The sequence below is a fragment of the Pezoporus flaviventris genome, unplaced genomic scaffold, assembly GCF_033815535.1.
Source record: "Pezoporus flaviventris isolate CSIRO_AGI_PZ_B2104156 unplaced genomic scaffold, CSIRO_AGI_Pfla_v1 ptg000083l, whole genome shotgun sequence".
NCBI lineage: Eukaryota > Metazoa > Chordata > Aves > Psittaciformes > Psittacidae > Pezoporus > Pezoporus flaviventris.
This window is the reverse complement of record NW_026892631.1, coordinates 4,017,520-4,027,201: the sequence shown is the minus strand read 5'-3', so window position 1 is coordinate 4,027,201 and position 9,682 is coordinate 4,017,520. Positions and strand designations below refer to the sequence as shown.

The 9,682-nt window shown below is 41.0% G+C and overlaps 1 long non-coding RNA gene across 1 annotated transcript; it reads right to left on the bottom strand.

Annotated features, from left to right (window-relative positions):
* Nucleotides 1-13: 13 nt before the first annotated feature.
* LOC133280614 (uncharacterized) lies at nucleotides 14-1,093 on the bottom strand. The gene is made up of 3 exons (XR_009747245.1): nucleotides 860-1,093; nucleotides 390-566; nucleotides 14-118 (listed from the first exon to the last, which is right to left on the bottom strand). It is a non-coding gene; the product is annotated as an uncharacterized LOC133280614 (long non-coding RNA).
* Between the last annotated feature and the right edge of the window lie 8,589 nt (nucleotides 1,094-9,682).

Here is a 9,682-nt window from a genome sequence, read left to right as displayed (position 1 = left end):
TTACCTGATGAAGTAAAGGTGTGTGTCTGCTGACATTCCTTCTGTATCTGTGGCTGTGGGCCGAATGTTACAAACGTTTGCTCGAAGCTTGTGGTGCTTCTCTTTGCCTGCCTGGGCGCTGATGAAAGGAGGGCTCCATTTAAAAGGTGTTCTCTGTTTTCTTCCTTTCCTTCTGCTTCTCTGTATGCAAAAGTTTATGGAGCCACCAACAGCTACTTTGCTCATCTCTCTGAACTGAAGAAAATCAAAGCACTAAGAAGTAGGTGGCATGGCAGGGGTAGGGAAAGCTGGCTCGGAACCTCAGTGGACAGCAACTTGTCATGTTAGGCAAAACTTACCTTTACCGGGAAAGATGATGGCTTCAGATGAATGAAAGTCTCATCACTGACCGTGTCTGAGAGCTTCCAGGGTCAGAGCTGGCACAGCAGGGCCCTTGCTTGTGTGACTCCTTGGCTCCATCCTTGCTCACGTGGTAGACTGATGCTGTCATCCCTGGAGGTGGTGGTGCCCTGGGTCTTGAGGCAAGGCTCATCCCTTGCCTCCTTTTGTTCCTCCATTAAAATTAGCTGTAAAAAGACAGAATGAGCACTTGGGTTTGCATGGTTTTGCACTGTATTTTTTCCCCACAGCTTCTCTTGGAAGTCAAAAATGAAACAATTTCATGTAGTTGTGGGATAGAGCTGTAGCTACCACACAGGAAATGAATTTTGTGCTGATCTGACCTAATGCAAACAAGACTGTAGGAAATACAACATAACTAAATGACCACTCATGGTAGTTTTGCCTCAGAAGGTTATTTACCAGAGGTAATGCTGCACGTTTGTGTAAATTACATTTACAATGGCTCATTGAAACTCACCAGAAGCACAGTTCTTGCCTCATGTGGAGTGAAAGCTGTCCCAGGGAGGGTGTGAAACCTCTCCAGTGTGGGGTTGGAGAACACTGTGTATAACCAAACCCTCCAACACTGTTCTCTTATAGAAGTTCCCTAAAGTTAGAAGAAAATACTTAGTGCTTTTCTGTTTGTAGTATTTCAGAAAAGCAAAGCACTGCCTTTGGTTTGGTTTGGGTTTTTTCTGAGGCGTTTAAAACATCAGTTCTACCTGTTGTAGAACTACTGTAAACACAACCAGTGGTGCGGAATACCAGGAGGAAAACAGGTCCTGCCCATCATGAGAGCAGGGATGAGGTTGCTGAAGGGGATTGGTACTCCAGCCGCTTATTTGTGTGTGTGGTTGTCATTCACACCATCCCTCTTTCTCCTCAGAAGCCTCCCTAGTGCCACTGAAGCCAGATGTTACAAGTCATTTTGCACTGCAATTGAAAATGGGGAATTCTGAGCCAGTAATACTGCCCTTGTGAAATACTTGTGGAATACGCAGGTGCCAGGAGAGTTTCAGTCAGTCCATGCAACAGCAGTGAGGAATGTCTGCAGATGTGCAGGAGAAACATTTAACAGAGACCCCAAGGGTGAAACTTACATTTAAACTGATTTGTGTATCTGCAATGCCTTGGTTTGCTCTACACAAGCAAGTATTCCTGTGACCAGCCTGGCTCCTGATTCCAAGATTCGAATGTGCAGACACAAGCTTGTCCACTCTTCCAGGACCAGCTTCCCAGGACTCTTCCTTACGGTGCTTGTATTCCCTCTTGGAGCCATGTATTGCCAGGTTTAGCCAGCCTCACCAAGGACCTTACTGCTTCTGTATTTCAAACTGCAGAAACTTCCCAATGTTAACATCAACTGCCCAGAAAGAGAATCCATCTAAAGCTTACAATCGGATGAAATGAACTCCCGTGAAGAGTATTGTAATACCTGGTGCATCCTTAGGAATATAAGTGGGAATTAATGAACCGGGAAAGGGGAGAAAAAGAGAAAAGAACCTCAAAGCCACATTAAAATTCCAACCATTCGCTTTTGGCAACGCAGCTTTAAAAAGCCCTGCACTGTAACTATTAATAGAAAAGCCTTTCTACTGGTGAGACAAATGATGCTCACGCAAAGCTGTTCGAATGGAATGGTGTAAAGGACCAAAGCAGAACTATTTCATGCTCGTCTCTACTCGTGATGTTACAGTCTTGCCAGGACTCCTCTGCAAGCAAACCGATGCTATAGACAAAAGACACTGGGACCATATGGCGATTCCTGTATGTTTTTATATCTGTTTGTCACAGCCTTCAGGGAACGGAACTTGGCCAGACTCAAAATTCTCAATTCCTACCAAAATAAATGGGAGTTCAAAGTCCTTAACAGCCAAGGAGGCTGTGTCTGTGGAAGTGAGATCTGGCAGCGATCACAAAGGGAGCTGTACCTGAGCGCACGCTGCAACAGTTCTTGTTCCTACAGGGCCGATGGCTTCATCAGTCATGGTGTTCATTTAATGAGGGTTCACAGTGTTCTGCAGCTTCCACACTGTCTGCTGTCCCCTGCTTCAGGAAAAAAAAAAATCAAACCTTTTTGGTAAGGAAAACACTTCCTCGAGAGAATTTCAGGGAAATATGACAGAGTTACCCAGTATCTGCCAGCCCAAAAGTGAGCCCGAAGTATCACTGTGACCAGACCTCTTGCATGGCCCACACACACACACACACACATATATATATATATATATGTATATGGGGAGAGGAGAGTTCTCAGTTCAAACTGGTATGGCTGCAAAACTAGAGGTTTGTATATGCTCATGGTTCTTTAGCCGTGAAACAACCACAGACATAAAAAAGGTTTATTCTGATTTCTACGAGCAAGCCACAGAGTTCTGTACAGGAATTAGATTTTGATGTGAAATAATACAAGATGATACTAAAGAAGATACTAAGTAAAAGCAACAATATATTTTCAACTACCATTGATTTTTGTTCTATTAAAAGTTCAAGGACAAGTAACTTACCCTGCATTTCTGCAATCAGAAGTGTTGCTTCTGTGTTTGGTTAAACTGTTATGAAAACAACCCCTACAAAGAAAATCAATTGCAGTGTGCATTTCACAGTTGTGTTCTAAGTTTGCTGTTAGAAATGAGAGCCCAGAATCCTCTCACTGTTCTCGACTGGCTTTATTACTGAGTAACATCTGCTGCTGGGATGAAAACAGATTCGGTGATCGTGGATAACTGGCAAAACTTCCCCTCCGTCAGCTCAGAGGATGGCAGGATCAACTGCACACGTGCAGCACGGCCTGCAGAGGTAACGGGGTGCTTACCTACTGCAGTAAGCCAGAGCTCTAAATAATTGTGTGTGCTCCTGCTCTTGTGAAATGAGAGATACAATTTGCAATTTACACAGGCTCAGCTACTTCCACCTAACAAATGCACTTAAAAAGCATTTGGGATAACCCTGACTTCAGAGCCATGGCTGTGATTAAATAAAAGACAGGGATTTGGGTGCTTTAAGAAACAAACAGACATTGAACTTGTGGCACCGGAGGTACTTGTATTCTGTGGTTAGCTGCAGTCAGCTTTCATAGAATAGAATCACAGAATCAGGTAGGTTGGAAAAGACCTTTAGGATCATAAAGTACAACCGTTACCCCAGCATTGCTAAATCCAACACTGGACCATGTCACTAAGGGTCTCACCTACATAGTTATTGAACACTTCCAGGGATGGTGGCTCCACCACTGCCCTGGGCAGCCTGTTCCAAGGTCTAACCACCCTTACAGAGAAGCCATAAGACATTTTTCCCAATAGCCAGTCTAAACTTCCCCTGGCACAAATAGTATCTTGAGTAGAACATACAACATCCAATCTCACCTTCCCTCTCGAGCACTCCTCCCTGCCACATAGTGTTGGCTTAAACAGACAGGCTTCCTGGGCAGAGATTTCTCTTTATAAAGATCAGACCCACCTGCTGCAGTACCACGGGGGCTCCAGACAATCTGTGTCACAGGGAAATGATGCTGGTTTGTCACCTCTTAAGCAGAGGCTTCGCTTCTGTTACTTTCTGGTGTCATGGGAGGGTACCTGGGATCTTCCAGTTGTGACTTAGTCCCAACTTCTTGTGCCAGTCAAATGGTTCTTCATTATCCTCAATGTGCCGCTGCAGGTTTCAACACGTGAGGTTAAGTTTTGGAATAGAGAGCAATTTAAGAAAGAGCAAGAATAAACCCCATGTAGTTGAGTTTTCATTTAGGTGTGCTTTAGATTTAAATGTAAGTGACACTGTTAGATGCACTGGAACGTGCTATAATGAATACTTACATTAGCCACTTCAGTGCTAAAGGAATACCATATGATCACTAACAAGGAGGTTAAGCAGTATAGATGGCTGAATCCTGTCTCTGCTTACATAGTGCTAAAAATGAAGCCAAATTACAATAGTAAGGCAAAAATATGAATTATTGACTTTAATAACATGGCTTTGGGTAAAATACACATTGCTGTTGAAAAACAGAAGTCTTCTCATCATTAGTTTTGGAAAACATAAAATTCCCCTTTACACCAAATGTCTGCTGTTTAAGTTGGCTTGATAAAGAGCAGTTCTGTGGAATAAGTATGTATGTAAAGTAAAAACTATTTTTCAATGAGAAGTAAGAAAAATGATCTACTTTTCCTGCTTATACGGGGATTACATCACTACAGCCCCATGGATTTCCATGGAATCATTTTTGATTTGTGCTCATGTAATCAGGCCAAGAAGAATCAAGTTTTCCATTTAAACCATTTCTTAATTCAGCTGCAGATTTTCATGCACTTCTAGAGCCGAGCTCTAAATTAACCAGAAATGAGAAAAATTGAACTGAAGGAATAAGGAGAGGAGACGTGCTTTAGTGATGCACCTCACTCTGGTTAAAAATTAGGCATGGCTAAGGCAGGCTTTGCAGCAGGCAGGAGTTTTTTCAGCCCGGTTCTCACAGCAGATATGTACAATAGCATTTGGTTCAAAACATCTTTCTAGTTGCTTTTGAGAGCATGTTAAATTGAACACTTTTTAGTAGGGTTTCTTTGGTAACAATCTGTGAGATTAGGTCATTATTTTTAAATGCTGCACTGCTGACTATGCAAACCCATGGTTTGAAACGTTCCTATACCTAAAAGAAAAGCTCACCTCTTAAGGAAGGTTTCCTCTTGTAGCACTGATTAAACCTGCAGCCCGTATGGGAGCAGTCTTCATCAACTGGTTTTCCATATTTGTAATAATATCAAGAGTTCACCTCAGCTACAGCAGAAGTTTATCAGCAGGCTGTAACTTTGTTCTTCTTGTGAAGAACAAAAACCCCAATACATCTGCAATACGAAATGCATCTGTAATACTGAACACCAAGTGGCCCAAGCTAGGGTACTTTTTGGATGCAATGGCATTAAACTTGCCCTTTAAAAAGCATAAAAGCAGCAGAGACAACTGATTCCAGACACTAATTTTCTTTTGACAAATTACTAAATGCCTAAATAGACGCACCAACAGTTTAAATAATTAATCCTTCACATCCAACCTGCAGAAAAGCTAAAGGCATAGTTCATCTGCTATTAGAGTAATCAGCTTCTTCAGCAACAGCTGTAAAACTGACAGCAGTACCACCAGACTCCTCCTCCTCCTCACGCAAATCAAGCTCTTCTCCAAAAGTCAGACTGCAGCTTAAATCTCCTGAAAAACATCCCTAGTAAAGGACATAGAATCATAGAACAGTTAAGGTTGGAAAGGACCTTAAGCTCATCTAGTTCCAACCAACATCCATTATTCATCTTCCCATCCCTGGGAACATCAGAGCTGAGAAACCTCTGAAACATTTTGGTGTATTTAAAGAGAAAACTGTTTTGAACATGGAAGGTCTCATCCAGCTACTGTGCAAACAGGAGAGAAGCCAGGGCTATAACCTCCAGATCTTGTCTTCCCAAAACATCTTCAGTGCTTTGAAAGCAAGAGCTTGTCAGGAGGTGCCTTGCTTGAAATGCAAGGCCTATAGAACGAAAAATTCCTGATTTATAACATTATTTAGCATTTAAAATAATATTCCTCAGAATACAAATTAGGATGAAGGAGCTAAGGAATTCTGCGTTACCTCTGTTTTTTCAAGATGCTCTTGCCAGGCAGACCCTGGAGAGGCAGATAGCTTAAAGTAGCCTTCATCAGAAGAGATAAGGATTACCAATGAAACTGTTTTCATAGGGATCACACGTTTTGCCTTTAGGATAATTCAAAAGAGACTGTTTTTCTTACCAGCCTGGCTGTCAAAAACCCCTTCAACATGTTCCACAGCTTCCATGGGTGCTGTGGGAGTCTGGAATAGAGTAAGAAAACTTCATTAATTTGATGAGAAAGCAACCCCATGACATTTGTAGTAACTAACTAGGAAAAAGAGCTGAAATTGGTGAATGCACGTGGCAAAGCTGAAGGGGACAGGCAATTCTTGCTGCAAAGAAGTTAATGGAAAGGAACCTAGGTATTTATTTCTTCTCCCTTTAAACCTCCTGATTTCTTTCTCAAATAGTTACTTGGATGAATCTGCTGAAGGACACCAAGTACAGAGTCTCCAATATTGCCAGATGGATGTTTTGAGCTTTCTGAATTACCCAGTGTGCCCCAACACTTCATGCTGCAAGAGAAAGGCAAGACTATGCCCTGGAGGATGGAGCTGCCTTCCCATGAGAGGGAGAGGCTGTGCAGCATCACACCTTTGCTCCGTCCTGAGTAGGATGCAAAACCCTCTCACCATGGACCCTCCCTCAGAAAAGCAGTATTTCTGATAGCTCTGATAGCTATCAGGGACAAATATCTTCTCCTGATCTGTGTCTAATCCTTATAATAAAAGGTACGATTTGTGGAACACAATCTGGCACTGACTTTGAAAATAAGGAGAGAATTACTCATTGGTTTTTCTTCTTAAATGTGCAGAATCATATTCAAAGAGAAGGCTTTTAAAACCAACCATGCGGATTAATTGAAGGTTTTGGTCTTGCAAAATGGAGCAGCACAGCAGAAACACAGTAATATTAATGAGTGACATGTGGTATGTTTCACATATAAAAATATGAAGGGGGTGGTTCTCTTTCAAATATGTCATGAACAAGATCATCAAAACCAAATGTTATTCCTATTATTTTTACAGGAGTTTCATACAGGGTGTTTATGCTGAGCAGAGAATCATCTCCTTAATCATCCCTTCATCCCAACACACCTCCAGTTGCCACAGTAAATGCAAATAGATGAAGTTTCCCTGGTGAGGACTGCAACTTATAAGGATACTTTTCCAGATTTGTTTTTTTTTTTCCCTGGAATGAATGAAACAGGAAAAATATATCAATAATTTAAGCAGATTATTAGAATCTTCAAATATTTCATTGTGATGAACTACAAATACATTACAATTACATTACAATTTTCAATACATTTCACATAGTTTTATAAACGTATACAATAGCTGGCTGGCATTTTCACTAGCGCTTGCTTACTAGAAATGAAGCATGTGCATGTGCATTCTGCTCATCCATGTGCTGGTTCTGGAATCCTTCACAGCAATAATTGTGGGACCACTCTGTTGAGCACTGTCACTGTGCTGCATGGCTCAGAAACGGTCTAATAGTTAAAGAAGGCATCTAGCCACAGGTGGCTAAATCATTTGCAAGACATAGACATGTTTTGGCTTGTCACCAGGCGGCATCTGGAAGGAACTAGAATGATTCCATCTTATTTCTCATGTGTCCAGGAGAAAGGGAAGCGAAGCATCAACGTGCCCAATACCGACCACCCTAATAAGAAGTTCTGACGGAGAAGATACATGCATATCTACTTTAGGAATATGCCTACAGGCTATCACACGTAGCCCTTTGAGGCAGAACCATGGCTTACACAGCATGTGGTTCTGAGTGCCAAGCAGACATTATAAACGGCTGATGGCATCACTGTCAAGAAGCAGCATTTGATTTCAAAGCATCACTGAATTTTAAATATGAAATTCAATCACATAACATATTCTCGTTTATCTCCATCAGTGTTTATGTCTCACCAGCTCTAAATCCACTTAATTGAAAGAGATGTGAATTAATTTCTTCCATTTAATTATTCATAGACAAGTGTGTTATATTAGCCAACCGGAAAGCTGTCAAACTACGGAAGGCAGTCTTTCTGACAGTTAAAGCTTTTGACTTTGATCATATGTCTATGCTTTTCAGTAGTCATTCCTACAGCTTCTTTCACAGCATCCGTATACTTAACTGGAATGTGCTTGAAATCCTCTGAAGACACTTCTTTCTGTAGTGCTGATTTTGATGTTTGCAATGGCAGTGCTATTCACCATAATAATAATATAAACCGTCTGCTGTAGGGTTCTTGTGCCATTGAACTGCTAAGAGACAGAAGACTTGTCATCTGTGGATTTAACATTGCAAGGGGAAAGAAAAGGTAAGTTTTATTTCGTACATTAAAACCATCTTGACTGCAACCATTTGCCTACTAAGGCTAAAGATTTTGTTAAGGTAAGGACTACTTTAACACATTCTACTTGTAATTGCAATGTTCTTGAAGTATGCCCAGTCAGATGTAAGACGAGGTAGAAAAAGAAACTCAATTTCAAGCAATTACTGAAATGCACTCTAAACTACTGCAGCTCTGAGAAACAGTGTTATCAAAAAGACAAACTGCTGCAGAGAGCGTAAAATTGTATTTTCTTACATTTATTCAGCTTGATATTCTGCACAACACTTTAAAACTACCTCAAAGCCTGCCTAAAAGTTCTTGGTTTATGGTACCGATATTTTCAGTATTACTTCCCTCTCAGCTTCTCCCCCTCAGTGTTTCTTTATTATCATATTAATTTTTCAGGACAGATTTTATATAGCAGTGCCCACATTTCTGGGGCTGAACTACAGACTTTCTGAAATGATCCTTCTACAATTAAAGTACCACTGCCACTTAAGCCTCATTTCTTAATCTTGTGACACATGCATTGTTTTGGTACCATAGGTCTATTTGTACAAGTAGTTCCCAATCTGCTCATGGGTTTAAGCATTGTTCTCACCCTTTGTTGCAGCCTTCACAGTAAAGAATAATGACAAAGTTTCCTGTAGAGTTATTCAAACCAGATAGACAAGGCTCACACAGAAAGAACTTCAAAAACCTAACATCCTTCTGCAGCATCCTTCAGTTTAGTGGTGGTACTCTGAGTGTCTCTGAACCTTCAGCAGACAACGTAAAAAGCAGGTCTTCTCCCTTCCCTGATCAATTCCTTCATTGTAAAATAAGGGTGGTTATCATGGGTTGCACACAGAGCCCTTGCTGAAGCTATATTGCATTGTCAGTGTGCTTACACAAAGGATTCGAAGTAATTGAAATACTTCACTGCAGGGGAAATGAGTCTATAAAAGCTCTACAGAACATCTTAGTAAGCAATATACCAGGGGTAGCATGTATCTAATTCACACATTTAAAAATAAACACTCCAAAGAGCAAATCACAATTTTGAAATCCAAAATAACAAAGACCCTTATGTTTGAGACAGAGAAAGTCCTAAATAAGTATAAAGAAAGAAGATGAAAGTCAAGGAGGCAGAGCAACTGAGTCACTGTCTGTTTAGTAACTCTGTTAATGTTCCTGAGATGTTATACCCGAAAAAGAAGTGACACAGAAAAACCCATTGCATTTGTAAGTCAGAATGACCAAATTAACTGCCCCGAAGTTGCTGGGAGACTGGTGATATAATGGAGCAGTAAACAGAGAAGGGAAAAAACTTGCACAATACTTGTACTACTCCCTT